The sequence below is a fragment of the Eulemur rufifrons genome, chromosome 7, assembly GCF_041146395.1.
Source record: "Eulemur rufifrons isolate Redbay chromosome 7, OSU_ERuf_1, whole genome shotgun sequence".
NCBI lineage: Eukaryota > Metazoa > Chordata > Mammalia > Primates > Lemuridae > Eulemur > Eulemur rufifrons.
In genome coordinates, this window is record NC_090989.1 from 180,012,427 (window position 1) to 180,033,988 (window position 21,562).

Below are 21,562 nucleotides of genomic sequence, written 5' to 3' on the forward strand. Positions count from 1 at the left end.
AAAATTTCTATATTAAATCAGCTAAAATCATAGATTTTTCCTTGGTATTCAGTATCCACTCCTTCACCATTAGGCGTGGCTTCAGCTCTGAGGGAACTGACCTTGTCTCCACTGGCTACAGCCTGATGGGGATATCAGTAAATGTAGCTGGACCGTTATTGTCAGATGGCTGGTGAATGACCTTGATTAGGCCATCTTGATCTGCTTGACAGAAAGATCAGAAATATTCAGAGTGGAATCATTTCTGATGTTTTATGGACAGCTTGTTAAGTCCTACAACTCAGACTCCTGGAGCTGTGCTGGCCTTGTCTTTTCTAAGCCTACATTTTTAGTCTCCCCTTTCATTCTGCAAACTCTTCTGTAGTCTTCAAATTAATCTCTTTCTTCTTATGCTCAGCCAAAGTTGGTCTCTGTTGCTTGCAAACACACACACACACATACACACTCTCACACTAATATCCTCAGCAAGTATTTACACAGTCTGTACAGTGTTGATGGGCACACTGTTAGAGATAGGCGTTCGAACATAAATACCTCAGGGTCCTAAATATAGGCAACTTTCATTTTTAGTAAGGAGATAAGAAACACATAAAGAGATAATTATAATACCATGTGTTGGTACCATAACCTGCAGGCTACAGTGAAACATCTTCCTAAAACTTCAATGTAAGTTACTATTTGAGATTTAAAGCCAAACCTTAAGAGACAAGAGCATGGATAAGCTGCCTTGTGTAGACACAGGATGGCTTTCAGGCCATCAAGACATAACTGAAAGCTAAAACACATGTTTGTCAAAAGGTGTTCATCAGTGTTGGAAGAACAGATTTGTAAAAGCAAAGTTTGGAAGTTTCCACATAAGCAGAGATCAGTGTAGAGAGAGCACCTTCACCAATGAGCTTCCAATATCAAAGTTGAGGCAGTTAAGATCTAGGAATCCAGAGTCTGTTACCATTTGTTCAAATCCTGGAGAATCTGCTTAACCTCTACGTGTTAATTTTTTTGGTTATAATTTGAGGATAGTAACAGCATAGGTTTTACTATCTTACTGTTTTTAGTTCATGTAGTGCTTGGTGCACATGGGTTAATATAAAATATTATTAACTTTTTTTTACTATAATTATTGATTTGGCAAAACTATCCCTGTTATGGGAAAATATTATCAGATCACCTTAGCCCAACGCTATCCAAAATTTGAACCATCTCATTCTCTTAGCTCTGATTCTGGGTTCATGAAGCAATTTCTGTTGCTAACTGGCATCCTACACAGGGCTGCCTTGAGGGAAGAATTGCTCTGCCAAGGCCAATTAGTCTCTGGGGGAGCTCTATTTTAATACATAAATTGATAGGCTGCTCGTTAGTTATCAAACTTGTAAGTTTGGCAAATGAATGCCAGGTTTTCCCTAGTCTCCTAGCAGTAGGACATGCTATGATAGACACAAACCCTGGGGCCTCGTGGAGGCATTTAAGTAGCCCTGGCCTCAGTGAAGCCTCCTATGAATGTGTAGGAGGTAACGGGGTCAAGGGACTGATGATGCTCTTGACTGCCAAGATAGGACAGGGTGACAGAAAGCTCAATAACATCAGGATTTTTAAATAAAATGATGGGGGTCGGGGGTGTTATGTTGGGAGACTACAGGTACTTCAAGGCTGTGAAAATATTAGTTAAAGGCAGAGAATTGTGGGAGATCGTGTGAGAAGTCCAGCTAGATCAGTGCTATGGATTGAATTATGTCCCCTCAAAATCAATATGTTGAAATCCTAAACGCGAGAACCTCAGAATGTGACCCTGTTTGGAGACACGGTCTTTACTGAAGTCATAAAGTTAAAGTAAGGCCATTAGGGTGGGCCCAAATCCAATATGATTGTTGTCCTTATAAAAAGGGGAAATTTGGACACAGAAACAGACAAGTATAAAGAGAAGTTGATGTGAGGACACACAGGGAACAGACACCATCTGCAAGCTAAGCAGAGGGGCTCAGAACAGACCTTTCCCTTCTGGCCCTTAGAAGAAGCCAACCATTCTGACACCTTGACTGTGGACTTCTTACCTCCATAACTGTGAGTCAATCAACTTCTGTTCTCTAAGCCACCCAGTCTGTGGTATTTTGTTATGGCAGCTCAGTAGACTAACACAGCCAGATTTTAAACATCTGTTTGTGTCTGCTAAGGAGCTTATAAATTCTCCTTTGTATGATAGGGAGGGATTGCAGTCTTTTTGTAAAAAGGTGTGATAGGGAACAGCAGTGTTTGTGTACATTTGTGTGTGTGTGTTTATAGATCATTATAGTAGCCTGTGGAGGATAGATTCATGAAGACTATTCAACTTGAGGACATCAGTTAGGAAGTTGTTATGGTAGTCCAAGTGAATCGTTATTACTTGTGCTAGGGATGACATATTTTTAATATCAGGAGGACTCAGGAATTAACTATTTATAAAGATAGTGGAGTGAAGTGCAAATGGGTTAGTACTAAAGCCAGACTCTCTGGGTATGTTTTCTTTTCCTCTGGCACTTGCTAGCTATGTGGCCTTGGGCGAGGTACTTCAACATTCTCATCTCAGTCTCATTTCTTTAAAGTTTGTCCACTGAATCCAACTAAGTTTGTAAAAGATAAGCCTGATTGTCATTCCATTTTCTCTGCTTAAGAAAATTGTTCACTAGTATCTGTCCCTAAGGAGCTCACAGATGACAAAGGGCAGCTTGTCTGTCTTTCTTCCTTCCTTCCTTCCTTCCTTCCTTCCTTCCTTCCTTCCTTCCTTCCTTTTCTTTCTCTCTTTCTTTCTTTCTTTCTTTTTCTTTCTTTCTTTCCCTTCCTTCCTTTCTTTCATTTCCTCCCTCCCTCCCTCCCTCTTCTTTCCTTCTTTCTTTCTTTGTTTCTCTCTTCTTCTCCCTCCCTCCCCCCCTTTCTTTTTCTTTCTTTCTTTCCTTCTTTCTTTCTTCACTTCCTTACCTTTCTGTCTCCCCTTTCTCTCTCTCTCTCTCTCTCTCTCTGTCTGTCTTTTTTCATGTATCTGAGTATCAAAGCCTCAGCCCAATATTACTCTCACCCCTGGTGGTGAGTTTCCAATCATGATTTATTCTACTTTAAGAGCATCTTCCTGAGCCCCTCTCCATCCTTTACCATCTGTACAATCAATGTGTTCTCTGTCACTCCTGGTTTCCAGTCATTAATTTCCTTTATCCAATAATGGTCAATGACTTCCCAGTGTCTATTGCATCAAATGTAAAATCTCATTTATGTCATTCTATGTGGTTCATGGTTTTCTATTTAAATACCTTTCAAACTTATATCCTGCTCTTCTCCTTTACATTGCATCTGCACTGGTCAAATGAGGTTCCCTCACTGCCTGATCCCACCCCATGCCCTCCCATTTCTCTCTTCCTCCGTTCTTCTGTTGAAACTCTACCCATACAGGAAGGTCCTTCCCAAATGTTATTCAAAACTAAAACGTTATCTTTGTTGGGTTACTTTTCCAGTTGTGAGGCCTTGCAGATTCTCTCTTTGCTGTCCTAGTGCACTGCCTTGATACCACCACACTGTGGAGTAAAGGACCGCAGGGAGACAGAGAGCCAGCTGTCCCAGCAGTCCCAGCAAGTCTAGTTTCCAGGCAACACACCTGCTGAACGCTGCCTCACGTGTGAGCACAGGTGAAACCAGCGGAAGAACCACTCAGCCAACCCACAGAATCATCAGAAATCATGACTAGTTATGATTTTAGGCCACCAAGTTTGGGGTGGTTTGTCACATAGCAATAGAGAACTGATGCAGAACAGGACCAGACTTGCTCTCCTCCCTCATGAGCACCAAGGGATTTTCTCAAAAACCAATAGTATTACTGGTGTGTTGTGGGAATAAACCCAAATGAGGAAAAGCAAAGGCTATTTCTTTAGAGTTTGTTGTAGCAAGGAAGTCAGCAACCATCACATGTATTTTGGCAGAGACTCAAAAGAAGGCTGAGGAGTGGGAAAGCCTTGCAGTGGATGAAAGGAAAGGCTTCAGATACATCCTCATTGGAGATTGTTGGCAGGAGGGAAGCTGGAGGTGGGACGATTAGAAGCAGGGAGCCTATGTGATTGGCGGGGGGTGGGGGGGGCATGTTTAGCTTTCTTTGGTCTTAAGTTGGAAGTGGAATGAAAACTAAGGAAGCTGTCATTTGTTGATTAATGAAGTTGTGGCCCTTTTGAGCTAATTGTCACAAGAGTTATTGTTTGGCTTCCTGGACTAGTTGCTGGGGATAAAAGACTGACTTTTGGACTGGTCATTGTTAATAGTAGGACTGATTCCTGTGCTGGGTGCTGCAGACTGTGGGTCAGGGTTCTATTTTTATAGATGTTCTAGTCTTTGTCCATTCGTATATTCAGTTTCTCAATATCCTACATTTTTACAGAGAAAGCATCCCTCTGAATTTTTCAGAACATGAAGCCCAAGATGCAATTAATGAAGATAAACTAAATTATGAGAATAAGACCTTTGTAAAGTGTTCATCAAGAGGGAAATATATGGGTCAGGAAGGCTTCAGGTTTGGGTATTTGAGGGCACAGGGGTCGTGACATTTCATGGGCAAAGTAGTAAAGGCAAAGTTATAAAGGGTCAACAGAGCAGGACAAAAATATATTGCTGTCCATGTTATACCAGCTGTGATAGATCTGAGGCAGTGTCACTAAGGAGCCTCTTTCTAAATGCAGATGCCTGGAGTGAGAATAAAACATTAACTCATTAACCTTTATATCATAAACAAGTTTATTAATTTCTTAATAGAGAAAGGAGTTCAATGAGGGACTGGGACTTATAACAAATAAGTTTTGATGAGTTTAACAGAATTGAAAAAATGAAACACTTCTTCTAATTCACTTAGAAAGACCCTGTTGCACATCCACCATGTGTAAATCGCTAATTACTAGTGAGAGCCATGCCAAATAGATGAGACGTGGATGTTCTTTTCAAGGAGTTGCTGGTCTGGCAACTTGGGGACACTAAAGCATGCCTATAAATTCCCAGGATATGATGCAAAAGTGTTGAGTGTGGTAACCAGCAATAGGCCATGGTAGTATAGAAAACCAGAAGATTCTCCTCTCTCCTTAGAATGATGGGCAATGATGTCAGGGAGTTTGTGCTGTTAAGATGAAGCTTAAAGGAGGAATAACACCGAAGCTCTTGAAAACACTGAGTGAAGGACAAGGTCAAGGACAAAAAAATGGCCTTTGGGATCTGGGAAACAAATTAGTAAAGCTACAGAATAAAGAGTAATTGACTGGAGAATAGGGTTCAATTAAACAATAAAAAAAGAAAAAGAAGTGAGGAAGACTAGAAAAAAGAAATCAGTTTCAGCCAGATGGCAGGGGACCTTGAATGCCTTAGATAAGAATGTTGACATTTATTCTATACGAAAATGTTCATGAAAATTTCAAGCAGTAGAATGACACATTCAGAGCACTGTTCTGAAATAAGTAATCAAGCAGTGACTTTTACAACGGAGAGGTCTGCAAAGACCACAGATAAGAATCTTCAAGCAAAAGTCTAGTTGGGACATCGGAAAGGAAGTGAGGGGTGTTAATAGATGGCTTCAAATTTGTACGTATCTGACTAGATGGGGACCGAGAACTGAAAAAAAGGAAAGGAGAAAGATAAAATCAGAATACTAAAAAGTTGCCTGTTGCTAAATCTACAAGAAAAAAGGGCCTTAAGTTATCACTCCATGCAATTTCAAAAACCTGTTCTACCCTGTGAAATCATAAAGAGATACGTGGAAATAAATTTTGAAATGACATGTGGCCACCTGATTCATTCTCAGAGCTGGAAATGAGGACTCAGAATTATGTTTTCTTTTCTCCTTTTTGCTATTTCTTTGAAGAGCTTTCTACAGCCCAAATGTTCTCCCAATTTCTCAATGTATTTGTGAAATGATGATAATGATACTGACTACCCTTACGTGGCTTTAGAGAATAAAAAAATTGAATTCATTTCTGCAATGCACGTTGAGGATTTTAGGGGTTTTCTTTTATTTTGAGAAAAATATAAGCTTCTAAAGTACTCATAACAGCCAAGGTTGGGCAACTGAAATTGCCTTCTGCTCTGTGGAGACTGCATAATATGAGCTGGAGGGGAAAAAAATGATCCTGAAACATGAGGTTTCATATCAACAACTGGAAAAAAAAAATCTAGAACATAAATTGTAGTTTTCTTGCAGAATATTTATAACAGCTCACTTGCAGTGCTCTGGTCTCTTGCTGAACAGGGCCAATGGAAAACTTCTCTCGCTTCAGCATTTAGTTTGATCCTTACTATAGAGTGATTGATCATAGCAATTTCTTTCACATAAACAGAATCCTCTAGACAAGCTTGTTGGAGACACTCAGGGCTATGAATACACTGCAGACCCAAAACTAATATTTTGCTTGCAGTGTTTAAACTCAGTGCCAATAGAGCTCAAACTACTTGTATCATAAAAGCAAAACTCTTTTAAGCATCCTGATTTAATCAGGTTCTGGGGAAAGGGCATTGCCTAAACATGCTTCTCCTGTAGAGAGGTATCTGTCTTTTCATTAGAGCCCCAACACACAGGCAACAAAACGTATGGTTTAACACGGGGAGCATCTTTAATCATTAGGAAATTATCCAGCAGCTACTCAGCTATCTCATTTTGGAGAGCAGGGAGCTGTATCGGGAAGGAAGAGAAATGGAGGACAGCGTTTCCTGTGATCCTGAACATTTTCTCATATTGATGATGGTCATTTCTGCCCCTGGAGGAGCCGGAATTGTAATTTGAGAGGAGTGTCATTTTCTACAGATACAAGCCTTGTGTAATCCTCCCATTTAAATGACATGATCCTGCAGGCTGATGACTTCATGGCCCACAATTTGTCACTTCTCTGCTACCTGAGAGGGAATTAGTGGCTAAACGACGATCGATGGACAGATTTTGTTATGCCTGTCTGTCCACTTTGTTTGAACTAATTCTTAGTTTGTTAATTGTGTTTTAATATGCCAACAAAGAGAGAGGGGATCATGATTTTTCAAAAAAGGGAAAGAAGGAAATAGATTATCAAATGGGGAGAGGAGAGGGTGGTTTAAATAGGACATATTACAGGAAATCTATAAACTCTCCCCACTCCATGGCATAATTTCTGTTCAAGAGATAACCTACTTATATTTTAAAATCCTTTGAGCTAAAATGATGTTTTGGGATTTTTTTTTTCACTTGTTGCACTTTGTTTTATTTTTTCATGTAGATATAAATAATTGTAATCATATAAACACCAACATATATGTTACTATTAACAGATTTTTATACTTTTGGTATGGATAAATAATTTGTCAGAGATATTGAGCGAATAGACAGTAGTCATTGATTCAAGTGCTGGAAGTCATGCCAGGTAAGGAGGGATCATCTTTTCTGTTTAAGAATCTGTAAGTAGATTTGAAAAGAAAGGTTCTAGAGTTTTTAGAATATCAGGCTTTTGGGACAAAGATCTTTAATGTGAACAGACTTCAATAAAACCTTGGGACCCCTGAATTAAATGTCATTTTCAAGATGCAACAATGATGCAAATCAGGGTGTGGGTGACTGGAGTCTCTCTGCGTGAAGGAGGTTTCTTGAGCTTCTGAGCCCTCCAGTGTATACAGCAGTAGGTTAGTGGCCTTGGAAGATGGACACACTATGATGTGTTGTCTTTAAAACTTTTTTCTTTCCTCTTCTCTTGATATCTCAACTTTAATATCTTTGAGTGACCACAGCATTCATCATCCAAACTGCGAGGCTTTTGAGAATGAAAGAAAGAGTTACTAATATGTATTTAGAAATATTGACAAAAACTGGAGCTGTCCCTGGCAAACTGATGTACAGCCACCCTAAATATCCACACTCTGGACTCTCAAGTGGTGTGATATGAAAACTTCCCCATATCTTTGCATAAATATGAGAATTGTGTAATTGGTTGTATAGAATGTTTGCATATATGGCATGGGGTGGGGAGAGGTAGGACAGGAAAAATTAGAAGGTAAAGAAAGAAGCATGTGAAAATCTATGCATAAGAAGCCGTCTAGACTTTCTTTACCTGGGAAGATAACATATTAATAATTTCCTGAAACTGAATAAAATTAATCACTTCTAAGAGACCGTCCCTCTCTTAATGATTCTGTGTACCGTTTTCTCAGAATTCATCTCTTACTTGCAAATGAGGAAATGAGGCATAAATATGATCTGACCTTGGCACATTCAAGTATTTGAATTGTTGATGTTATTTTGACATAAGTTTGTTTCATGTTCTTGCCCCTACATGGTTCTACCTCTAGATCCAATTCAAGAACTATGTAAATAATTTGAATTATCTTCTGCTTATTTTTCCCAAGAGAAATAGCAAACCGGTGGTTCGGCTGATGAAGGGAGATTGATATCACACCCTGACCTGGGAGTCAGAGGTTCTACTCAGGTTCTGCCAATTAGCTCTGGGATCAGAAGGAACTGACCTGCCTCTATTCCATGGCTTCCACTTCTGAGGAAGCCCATTGTTAGACAGCTGTGGCTGCTATTTACAGAAAATTGCATCTGTATAATGAACAAATATAAAAGCAAAATGAGTTCAAACAACTACCTCTGACCTTATTCATGTCACCAATTTTATGCTTAATTTTCATATATAATTAAAGCTATTTTTTCTGTTGAAGAAATTTTTACTATTAAATGCTTTGAATTTGTTGTCACCATTTAAGCTATAAAAGGTTCATGAACTGTTAGTGGAAAAAGAACATTTTTGTAATGCTACTATTTCCTGAAAATATTTTAAACTCTCTATATATGATATACCCATTTTCCTCTTTTTCCCCTCTTTTTATTTTCCTTTTTGGACAGAAATAGATGTAATTCCTTCCGTCCTTCCTTCTCTTCTTCTTTCTTTCACTCAATAAATATATATTTCTTTTCTTTTTCTTTTTCTTTTTTTTTTTTTTTGAGACAGAGTCTCGCTTTTTTGCCCAGGCTAGAGTGAGTGCTGTGGCGTCAGCCTAGCTCACAGCAACCTCCAACTCCTGGGGTCAAGCGATCCTCCTGCCTCAGCTACAAGCACCTGGCTAATTTTTTGTTTCTATTTTTGGTTGACTGGCTACTTTTTTCTATTTTTTTAGTAGAGATGGGGTCTTATTCTTGCTCATGCTGGTCTCAAATTCCTGACCTCAAGTGATCCTCCCACCTCTGCCTCCCAGAGTGCTAGGATTACAGGTGTGAGCCACTGCATCCTGCCACTCAACAAATATTTATATAGTGTATTCTATATCCCAGGCACTATTCTTGGCACTTGAGATATATTGGGGAATAAAAGTAATATAATTCTTTGCCCTGGAGGAGCTAATATTTGAGTGGAAGGATGAAGACAATAAACAGAATAAATAGATATTGCAAGTTAAAAAAAATAAGTGTTGTGGGAAAAAGATAAAACAGATTGGGGGATTTGGGAGTCTTGGGTCAAGATGAAGGTGGACTGATTTCCATTTTAAATGAGATAAGCCTCATTGAGAAAGTGAAATTTGAGCTACATGCTATCATATAAACAAACCAGAAATTATTATTTTATTTTTCAATCAGCTATATTGCTTTACCTAGAGAAAAATGAAGATTAAACTCTCTAGTACTTTGGCATGGTTCAGATAATAAAATAATAAAACAGAAAAATGTATAACATTGAGTGCTCTGATAATGACTTCGCATATGTCATTTTATTTAATCTTCATGACAACTTTATGCAATTGGCACTGTTATTATCTCTCCATGAGGAAAGGAATATCAACAATAATCAACTCATCCTGGCTTGCACAGCTAGGAAGTAGTGATGCTGGAATTTGTATTCAGGTAGTCTGGTGCCAATATCATTTCCTTAACCACTAGCCAGGTTCTCTTAAATTCTTTTATACCAAGGAAAATGTGGCTGTTATTCCTGATATATCTTTGATGGCTTTAACAATTATTTTGCACTGGGTAGGGCCATTGAGAGGATGGAGGACACTAATAAACTTTCCAACAAAAATGTAAGTGCTCAAATTTGGTGAAATAAGAGAGTTTGACATCAGGAATAAAGAAGGCACGAGACTTCGTTTCATTAAAAATGGGTTATACATGATTAGGTGCTTCTTGTCCACTCTTAGGAGGCAAAGCATCTATGATTTGTGAATGGGAGTTGAAGTGCTTATATCAAGGGAAAAATATCCCCTTACATGTTAGAGATTACAAATAAATATAGTTTAATCTGTTATCCATAATTCATATTAGCAATAACTACTTCAAAATTAACATCGGCCAATGTTAAGATTAGTGGATGACGTCTCTTAAGCTTTGCCGCAGGCTATTCTCACAGAGACTAGTTAATGCCTTTATGGCTAATTTCCTGAGGCTTATTTTTTGGTTCTTCCTGATGAAATATTAAGCTCTTTTTAAAAAGAGATTTATTTGATTAAAAAGGAAAAGTAAACCTTTGTTCAACCCGTTACATGGATTTTTCTTTGAGATAGGAGGAGGCGTAGCATAAAAATTGAAAAGATCACAGAGGGTCGGGTGACACTTGAGGATCTGTGGGACACTTTTTTTCTTTCTTCTCGAACTTGACCTCTTACTGTTCAGCACGCTCTAAGTAAAGGATGTTAACGTCATCCTCCAAACGTATTTTATTGCTCCAAATATTGAGAAGACTGTTAATCTTCTACTTAGAAAATCTCAGAAGGCAGGAAATAATTGGAGAATTTAACACCGAACAATATTAAACTTTAACTTGACTACTCAGCCTTTTCTGATATTCGGGGTCATTTCAAAATTAAAGATTAGAGCTTCTAAAAAGAAAGCGATTAGAGTCTTGCTGTACTTATTCGTTCTTCCTCTGTTGGAAAGCTGCCAGTGTCCCCTCTGTAACAATACAGGAGCATTTTCTTTCATTTAACTTCTCTTTGCCTTTGGAAACAATGGTTATTTTTTATCAACATTTGAATATTTCCCTTGATATGATGTTCAATGAGATTTCTAATCACTCAAATAATCTCTCAATTTTTCTCCTCTCCACCTGAGAACTCTTCAGTCCTTTCCTAGCCCTTTTCTCATATTACTGTTTTGGAGGAGAAAATGTCCCTCCTCATTCATCTCTGCCCCAGTAGTGTTCATTTCTAGCTTCTTCTGGGGCATTACTCCCCCGGGTAACTACTTTCTTATTTGCATCTTTCATCTCTCTTTCCCTGATGATTCTCAGGTCAGCTTCCAGATATGCTCAGCCTCCCTATCCTAAAAACAAACAAACAAACAAACAAACAAAAAACACCAATCTTTATAATGTGTTTTTACTCCTTAGTATTCTTCCCTGTACTCTCTTCCCTGCTGCTCTCTCTCTCCACTTTCTTTTCTGTCCCTCATTTTATTGCCAAACTTCTTGAAAGGGCAACCTGTCTTTACTTTCTTAGCACCCTCACATGTGAAAGAACCATGACCTTGAAGTTGGGACAACTGAGATTGCCTTCTTGGTTCTATCTTTTAGTGTGTAGCCTTTGACAAGTGACTTGAACACTTGGCCAGCAGGTACCATACCCTGTCTCCCTAGTTTCTAGTGAGAATTACACAAAAAAATATATGGTAGAAGCAAGTTACATAGCTCTTGGAAGATAGTAAACTCTCAATAAACAATAACTCACTTATGTTTTCTCCAGAGTCCACATTTCTTTCCTCTAAGATGGGCTTAATGCAAATATAGTTTAGAGAGGAGAAATAAGAGTACCAAGAAATAAGGAATAAATGAACTCCCACAAAGGACTATTGAGTATACACAATGGATGCGACAAAGCGTTAGACACAGGGGCTTGGGCCATGGAAAAGAGACGAGAAACTCAATTTCTCTTCTCAGAGGTATAATGCTGTGGAAACACAAGTAGGAGAGACATAGTGAGGAGGCAGAACTAGAACTCGACTCAAATGAGGAATGTGGTTCGTTTCCGGCTGTGCTATTGTGATAGACGGTCTTGAAAAATGTCCACCATTAAGTTCTTCCCTCTTGTGCAACTCCATACATGAAAATATGGGTTTTCTTCTGTTCCTCTTAAATCTAGACTGGACTTGTGATTTACTTTGACCAATAGAATGTGGCAGAAGTGACAGTTCCAGGCCTAGCCTTTAAAAGGATGCTGGCTTCAGCATCCTCCCTTGGCAGTCAGATGCCATGTTGTGAGGAAGTCCAAGCCAACCACGTGTAAAGGCCAAGTGGAGAAGGAGTGATGACTGGCTATCCCCTGTGATGCCAGCCATCCTGGCTGAGAACCATACATGTGGATGAAGAAGCATCTGGGACATTCCAGGCTCAGAGGACAGAAAGTGGAGCAGGAGGACTATCTGGCTGAGCCACCACTGGTCGCCCATTTATGAAATATAGTAGAGTGTTATTGATTCATCCAGGAAATTTTGAGGTGGATTTTTGCACAGCATTAGACAACAGACAGAGCTACTAATATACTTCATCAAGTCACCTCAACTTGCTGACCCAATTCTAATTTGAAAAAGGAAGCAATTGAACTAGCTCATTGCAAAGACATCCCATCTGCCCCAAATTCTGGGCATCCATGAGTTTTGCATGTGCAAGTATTCTTTATGATAAAAGTGAGAACCTGAGTTCAGAAAGTCTTGGAACTCCATTCTTATTTCCTTTATGACTCTGATCCTTTCTCACTCATTATTTCTACTGTAAATAAGTTTAATAGTGCTTGAACTAGATTAAAAGAGATAGTCTATGTAAAACATGATTCTGTAACATGATGAGTACACTGTCCATGTTAGTTCTTATTGTTAATGAAAAAAACAGAAGAGCCCACAGCCTGGCCCCAGAGTTATCCACTCTGATCCTTAAAAATAGAGGAAGAGAAAGTGCTGTTTGTGAGAGTTCTAAAGAATAATTTTTTGCAGATGTACTGAGGCATCACATCCCTAGTCCTTCTTAAATTGCCTTTGCTGGAAAATTAGAGCAGAGTATCCTAAGTAATTATAATTAAACTTCGCTTGAAAACATGTTACTAAAAAGTATGATATGAGATTATAAGTATTGTTAAGTAAAAGTTCTAGAACTATGCAGATAAAAGGCCAGAAAAGAGAGAAAAAAAAAAATAAAAACAAAAAGAAAAAAATAAAGCACATTTAGAAAAAAAAAAAAACTGAACAAAAAGTCAAAGGACATATGGCTCTGTAGTCTGCCTCAGATTTGCAAAATTCATTACTTCTTGTAGATAAAACTCATGGTAAAAGGTGAATCCTGACCAATTATTCTTATATCCAGAGTCACTTAATTTAAAACAATGTAAATGCAAAGAAAGAAGAAGATAATGTTCCTGACCTCACAGCAACCTCAGTCTAATATTGCTACACCACTTCAAGCTAGTCAAATTTACAATTTAGCTGCAGAAAGTTAACCACAAAATTAGAGCAACTCTTCATAGGCCCCAAGGTTAAGCATCAAAGGCAGAAATCCAATTAAAATGTTATTTGGATTTTTAGATAACTCACCATCTAGAAAACTTTCCAGATTAAGAAAATGATCTGTACCTGAAAGCTAGAGATTATAGCTTGCATAAATCAACAAGTAAAATCAACTGATGTTTATTCATTTATTCAGCAGAGATTTATATTTTTGCAGATCATATGCAAGGCATTCTTGTAAGAATTGTGGAGATAAAAGAAAAAATGACTTCATCCCCAAACTCAAGAAGCTAATAATTTTTAAAGGGAAGTTAAAACACTCAGATATGTATGGTAGTAGGTAGGGTGCCTGCTACTACCATAAAATTTCGAAAAGAGTGAAATTAAAAATTCTAGAATAGTAGTGCACACAACATGAGATGACTGTTTAAGAGAGGAGAAACTCCTTCCAGTTTTAGGGGTCATGTGGATTGCAAGTACTTATATAAGCCATCTAAAAATTGCATTACGCTTTGAAGATGCACACACTACATAGGCACACTGGTACACACATACTCATATATTTCAGTCACTCAGGAGATATTTATGCACACCTACCTAGCTACCAGATACTGACAAGACAAGTCACTGTTTTCAAGTACCATCATATCTATTTAGGAAGAAAACGTGCTTGATTTAAATTAAAATTAAAGTGTAAGGCTAATTTGCAAAATACAAAAACAAAAATGTCAAATGAACAGCGTAGGCAGGGACTCGTGAGTTAGAAAATAGAATATCATATTGGTTAATAGTAGGGCCCTAGATATCAGGATGCCTGGGTTTGAATCCTGAATCTACCACTTCCTGAGCAAGCTGAATTTCCTCATCTATAAGATAGTGATAATAAAATAAACAGCTTCTACGCTGGGATTGCTGTGAGGATTAGATATAGTAGTCTCTCCTTATCTGCACTTTTGCTCATTTTCCATGATTTCAGTTACCTGTAGTCACCCATGATCCAAAAATAGGTGAGTACAGAACAATAAGATACTAGTTAGAGAGAGAGAAACCACATTCACATAACTTTTATTACAGTATATTGTTATAATTGTTCTATTTTATTAAGTATTAATCTCTTACTGTGTCTAATTTATAAACTAAACTTTATCACAGGTATGTGTGTAGAGGAAAAAGCATAATATATCTAGGGTTCAGTATAACCAACGTTTCAAGCATCCACTGGGGTCTTGGAATATATCCCCTACAGATAAAACAGGACTACTATAATATAGTGTCTAGAATGCAATAAATACTCAATACTTGCTAAGATTATTCAGATTAGCAAGAAACTACTCAGGACTAGAGAGGCTTGGTAGAGATTCAGGAAAAGAAAGGATTTTGAGCTAAAGTTAGAATAGTATGTAGGGCTTGATTGGTCATAAAGGGAGAACTTTGTCACAAACAAGGACACTATTGGAGCTGGCCATCAATAAAGCTTCAAAATCTTCTCAATAGAACTGTGAGGTTCTCACTCATCTTTGTAATACCTTTGAGATCTACCTACATTGGCATTGAATTCATCTTCTTCTTGATGGAAAGCTGAGACAGAGAATTTCAGAAGCTCATGAAAGTCACAAAGGAAACGAATTTTCTCATCTTAGCATGTTGTGTCTTATCCATATGAAATTTCCATAGGGAAATATAGTCTCAATTTTAGTTCAGGAGGTGGACCCCGGCTTAAATGATCTCTTCTGCATGCACTAGTCATCACGAGTTTTGTCACTAAGTAACAAAAATAAGGGGAAAAATTTAAAAAATAAAATAAATGGTGGTGTTGGTACCTTAATTTCCCCACTGATAAAACAAAGCTAAAGTTATCTCATATTAAATTCTCTTAAGTCTAGATTTAAGGTTTAAGCTAAAGGTTTTAGCTTCCTAAGTATTTGAAATTTTCTAACCCATGTTCTGAGCGTGTGTAACGTAATAAAAAAGATATCTCAGAGGCTGATTTACTGAATCAATTCCTGGTATCATCTTTTCTCATTATCATTAATCTAACTTCTAAACATGTTGGTGTTTTAATTATATTATAGAAAATATTATGACCAAACACACATTCACAAAACCATTGACAGTGAGAAGAGTTGTTCAGTGGCCTCATCCTCTCAGGGACCCACAGTTTATTGCTTAATGGAAATGTATCATTAATAGAACACCTTTCTTTAGAAGAACTCATCAGATCATTTATTTGCTCAGATATTTATTTAAGATGTCAGGGCTCATACTTATATCAAACATTTCTTAGAAATGTGAAAGGATAGTTTGCCAACCTCTGATCTAACGCAACTCACCTATTTCATATGTAAGGAGATTAAGGCAGAGAAGATTAAAATGCCATTATTAGACATTATTAATTGAATATTCATGAGAAGAAAGAGTTCTGTCTGTTTATAGATTTTTATTCTGCTTTGTCCAGGAATCCACCCTCCACAAGCCTTGCTGGAATCATCTTTTTGAAATGCAGAACAAGACATGCCTTTTCTGGTTTAAATTCCTTCAACAGAGTTTAAATTCCTTCAGCAGATCCCTACTGACTTTCACGTGTGATTCAACCTCCTTGTGTCGCACGTAGAGCCTGCATTCATGAGGTTTCTGCTCACCGGTATCTACTCCACATTCTACTCCACTTCACAGGCAAACTCTACTAGTCTCCCCCCACACGTTAAGCTGTATGACAATTATATTGGGCCTGTGTTATTCACTTCTGTCTCTCCCATCCCTGGCATAATGCTCGATAGGCAGCAGACTCTGAATAAATAGCTGTGGGATGAATGGATAAATTAAGAAGTGAGATCTGAAAAGAGCCTCAGGGCAAATTTGACAGAGCATCTCCCTGCTTGGCCCTAACTCAAGTTTCCCAGGTCACACCAAGTGTACACGGCAAATGAAAGAGCCATTATCAGAAACCCCCTTCTAGGTGACCATGGTCAGGGCTCCCGTTCATCAGCCTGTCTCCCTGGTAACCCATCTCTGTATTAACATCTGGCTCCTCAGAGGCCCCCATCTATACGGCTAATTGTACATAAGTATTCCACAGACTAACTTTACATAAGGACGTTGCTATTTTATTATACAGCATGGTTTTCATCAGCTGATCCCATTTCCCTCTGCTTCTTTAACTTTTGAAAGGAATTGGAGTCTCCAAATGGCACATCCTAGGCTTGTAATTTGTACTCCTAAGGGCATTATGCTGACTCACAGTAAAAGGACATTTTGATACCTGTATTACTAACCCCCACTGGGAATGCTAATACATATTTCAGCATCATGTGTGGAATTCCCGTCACCAAAAGTCATGGTCCCCAAGGCAGCATCACCTCACTCCACAAAAAGGCTGGCTTGTTAGCACTGAGTCTACACTGGCAGCTACCCTTCAGGGAAGGTCTCACAGTTCAGGCCAAGAAGACCAAGCTGTGATGTGTTCATGACACACACTGGTTTCACTAAGGCAGGAAACTTATTTTTTTAAATGGGCTACCAATATGAGGATTGTGCTTCCGTCTGCTTTTAAAACCATGATGTTTGAACTATCTCCACTCAGTTAAATTAACTATGCATAAATATATTTACTATCCAGATACTTCCTAAATCATCAGTTTGATGTAGAAGCTGTCAGAAAGGGAAAACTTTTTCTCTACCCTTTCGCATTCAGTAGAGGAGGTCTGTGAGTTAAAATCACAAGACAGTTTAGCAAGAGAAAAGATGAAGTTTATTCCTGTACATACAGGACAGCTCACAGAGAATGTGGCTCAAAGCATTAGTTAGAATGCCATTTTAACAAGGGGTGGGAATTAGAATTTCAAGGGACAATCAGTGGTGGGAAATGACTGAGAAACATACATACAGGGGGAAAACTAATGGACAGTAAGGTTTGTTTCAGGAAGGTCTGTTTATGCAAATTCTCATCCCAGCGCCAACTTCTCCCCAAGATGACACCACTGGTATAGGAAGCTGCCCTTAAAGGGGGATTCATGACAACTGAATCCTCCTGGGAGCCTCTGCTTTTGGGCAGATAAGAGAAATGCAGAGAAAGCTTCTTCCTGCATCTTTGGATTCTCAAATGCCTTCAGTTCAAAATAATCCTTATGCCACGAAGTCATTAATATGGACAAGAACAACTACACACCATAAAGAGGAAAATCAAGGCAAGGTACCCATTAATTATGAGAGATAAAACTTTTCACTGAAGTAGCCAGACAAAATGGTAAATGTCTTTGAAGGCCCTAAGTTGATGTGACTAAGTATCCACTTTGTTTTTCACTTAAGCAGAGCCAAGTTACTGAATGTTGAGACCAGGAACACTCTTAATTGAATGTCTCCTCCCAGAAGATTAAGAATTTCATATTAACTTTTTATCTCTAAATGAATCAATTAACTTCTCAGTACAACCTGTGCCTTTTTAAAATATATAATTTGGTAAATTTATTACCCAATTTAGCAGAGCTGAACTCTTCAACACAGAAGGGTCCTCCGTTAGTGGGTAGTATCATCCACAACACAATTAGGACCTCAGTATATTGAGGCTAATTGATGTCTTAGTAAGTACAACAAACACCTGATCCCTTGCTGTATCGGTAGAAAAAGAGGCCCAGGGCAGTTAACCGGCTTGCCCAAGGTCATATAGCTAGCCAGTGCCTTAACTAGGACCTGAGTCCTGTTCTGAGTCCCATTGAAATACTTGAAAAGAGGGGTATCTAATGACTTGTAGGTTAATGAATAGAAGTACATTAATCAGATTAATGCAGCAAAGCCCTGGATATTGAGAAAACACAAAATGACTTAGAGCTAATTAAATGCAGAGAGAAATTAGAAAATGAGGCTTAAGAGAGAATATTAATAATATCTGGTAGACATCTCAACTTTGTGCTTTGAAAGCAGCCTGTGCTGTCCTCTGTCACAGCACATTGTCACCCTCTCAATTCATTGTGTTATGGGTTGAACTGTGTGCCCCCAACTCCACATTCACATGTTGAGGTCTACCTCCCAGGACCTCAGAATGTGACCCTGTTTGGAGATAAGCGCTTTACAGGGGTCATTAAGTTAAAGTGAAGTCACTGGAGTGGACCCTAACCCTATGTACTCTGTGACTTTGGGAAACTCAGACACAAAGTCATGCATACAGGGAAGGCAATATGGTGAGACAGAGAGAGAAAACAGCCATCTCCAAGCCAAGGAGAGGGCCTAGAAGGGATCCCTCCCTCATAGCCTCAGCAGAAACCAACCCTGCAGATGCCTTGACCTCAAACTTCTGACATCCAGACCTGTGAAACACTAAATCCTTATTATTTAAGCCACCCAGTTTGTGATGCTTTGTTATTGCAGCTCTTGCAAACTAACACATGCCATTTACTCAGTTTTCTCCCTGTGCCAACCCCTACTGCTACTCCGCCCTCCCCCAACCTAGATGGTGCTGAGCTGAGTCTTCTTATACTCTCAGAATTTTCGTGTCTGACCTATCTGAGTACTCAGTGCTTGTAACTAAATTGCCTTACACTAAATAGAGTTCCTATACACACACTAAGCTGACTGCTGTTCACAGCAACTCATTGCTGTGGGTGGAGTAGATAGTATTATTTTTATTTAATTGATGATTCTCAAAAAAGATAATGATCTTTTTCATTAAGGTTTACAAAGTGTTGTAAAGGGGAGAGATAGGATTCCATTAAAAGGCTTCCAACTATAATAATCCGATGTTTAAAACCCTAGTTCCTCTTTGTTGAATCTTAAACTGCCTTTAATTCACCACATGTAACTTGACCGTTCTTTTCAATTAACGCTATTTCTATCAGAGAAAAAAAAAAACAAAAACAAAAATAAAAGCCCACTATTTCTATCACAGAAAAAAACAAAAACAAAAACAAAAATAAAAGCCATCAAAACTGATCACTTAATCAGCTCAGCTTATCAAAAACAAAACCAAAACCCCCTATTAAAACAGGATTTAAAACAATGAATTCAAATTTGAAAAGAAAAATGGACCAGTTTAATTTTGACTGATTATGTTAATCAACAAACTACTTAAAATAGTGGGGTTTTTTGAGGTTTTCCAAAGCTCTTTTTCCTTAAAAATGCTGAAATAAACTCACATTTACCAATGTAGGATTGTTTTTCAAGAGGGTATATGCTGACACTGATTTACAAGACTAATAAATGAATAGTCATTTCATCATTTTATACATTATTTTGTTAAACATACAAAGTTAATATTTCATCAATGCTGGCAACGTGACAGGAATTGTACTGAATGCTTTACTTATCAAGCAGCACTCGGGCAGAAAAAAGATGGTTTAATCCAAAGGGTTTAACTGAAGGGAGTTTAATTTCTACACTGTGAGACAGGGAAAGGGAACTGTCAGTGGTTGGTGGGGCACCCAAGACCTAGCAAAAGTGGGAAGCTGTTACTACCTAAGCCTAAAGACATAAAGAGTTACCATTGGAGTCCAGAGGAGGGTTGTAGGACAGAGGGTACCTGACAGGGACTGTAGCCATAGAGAAACATGTACACTGCCGGAAAAGTGGTAAGGCAGAGGCTGCCTTCTGCTCAGGACTTTCTATGTCCTGCCAAATCTACCCAGAAGTCTAAGAGCCTGAGAGCCCAGCTGCTGCCCTCTGTGGAGCTTAATCTCCAGGGGCCAGGGAGCCAATGAATGGGAGGAGCAATAGCAAATAGAGAACAATAAGGATATTTTATATGCACCACCTCATTGAATCATCCCAAACTTCATGATGTATTTTATCAATTTAGAAGCACAAGCTCAGAGGAATTGAAAATGTGCCCATTTTTTTTTTTTTTTATGAGCAAGTGGATTGAGGAATAAGAAAAATTTCAACCTTCTTTGGGATCTAATGAAGAAGGAAAAAAGAAAATTGCGGTTTTGTTTTTCAAAAAAATATTTCATTTAAATGAAGGGAGAGGGGAGAGGGAATTATGTGAAATTATTGGGGAAAGTTATCTCGAAGGACTTTTTATCTCAAAGATAAGTTTTATCTCAAAAGAATTCGTGTTTGGTTCAGAAAGTCTGATGACTTGACTTGGTGTGAGAAAGGAACAGTGACAACCAGCAGGAGGGCAGGGAAGGGCCAGACTAGAGATGAATAAGTGGGTATATGTTTATGGTGATGATCAAAGATTAAGAAATGAATCTGGGCATGGTGGCACCACTTGTAGCCCCACCTATTCAGAAGGCTGAGGCAGGAGTATCCCTTGAGCCCAGGAGTTCAAGTCCAGCATAGGCAACATAGCAAGACTCTGTCTCTAAAAATAATTAACAAATAAAATAAAATAAATGGCCAACTTTAACAAATAATAATAGCAAATGAGCGAGATTAGAGGCTACACATGATAGCCAACTCATGTAGACTACTATATAATTCAGTAAACATTTTTTTTTTTTTTTTTGAGACAGAGTCTCACTCTGTTGCCCAGGCTAGAGTGAGTGCCGTGGCATCAGCCTAGCTCACAGCAACCTCAAACTCCTGACCTCAAGCGATCCTCCTGTCTCAGCCTCCCGAGTAGCTGGGACTACAGGCATGAGCCACCATGCCCGGCTAATTTTTTCTATATATATTTTTAGCTGTCCATATAATTTCTTTCTATTTTTAGTAGAGGTGGGGTCTCGCTCTTGCTCAGGCTGGTCTCGAACTCCTGAGCTCAAACGATCCGCCCACCTCGGCCTCCCAGAGTCCTAGGATTATAGGCGTGAGCCACCGCGCCCGGCCAGTAAACATTTTAGTATACCTTATGTGGCTTGATAACCAAAATATCCTTTAGAAAAATATAATCATTTTTCTTATAATTACTGTGATTTTTCCCTTTTCATTTTACAGATAAAGAAACAAGTTCATGAAGAGAGGTACAGGAAGTTGGAGGACTAGAAGCAGCCTGTGAGCACGCTGATCTCAAGGAAACCAGTGCAAATTGCAGGCAGGAGCCTACCTACGGATAGCTCTTCTCAGAAGGAACACTGTGAAATCACAGAGAAGCAGCACGTAACACTCCTTGAAGGAGAAGGCGATGGGATGATAGATTTGACAGGGTGGAAGGAATCTGTGGGGAGACATAGGAGTATGGAGCACTGGGGCTCTGTGCTCACCCCATGG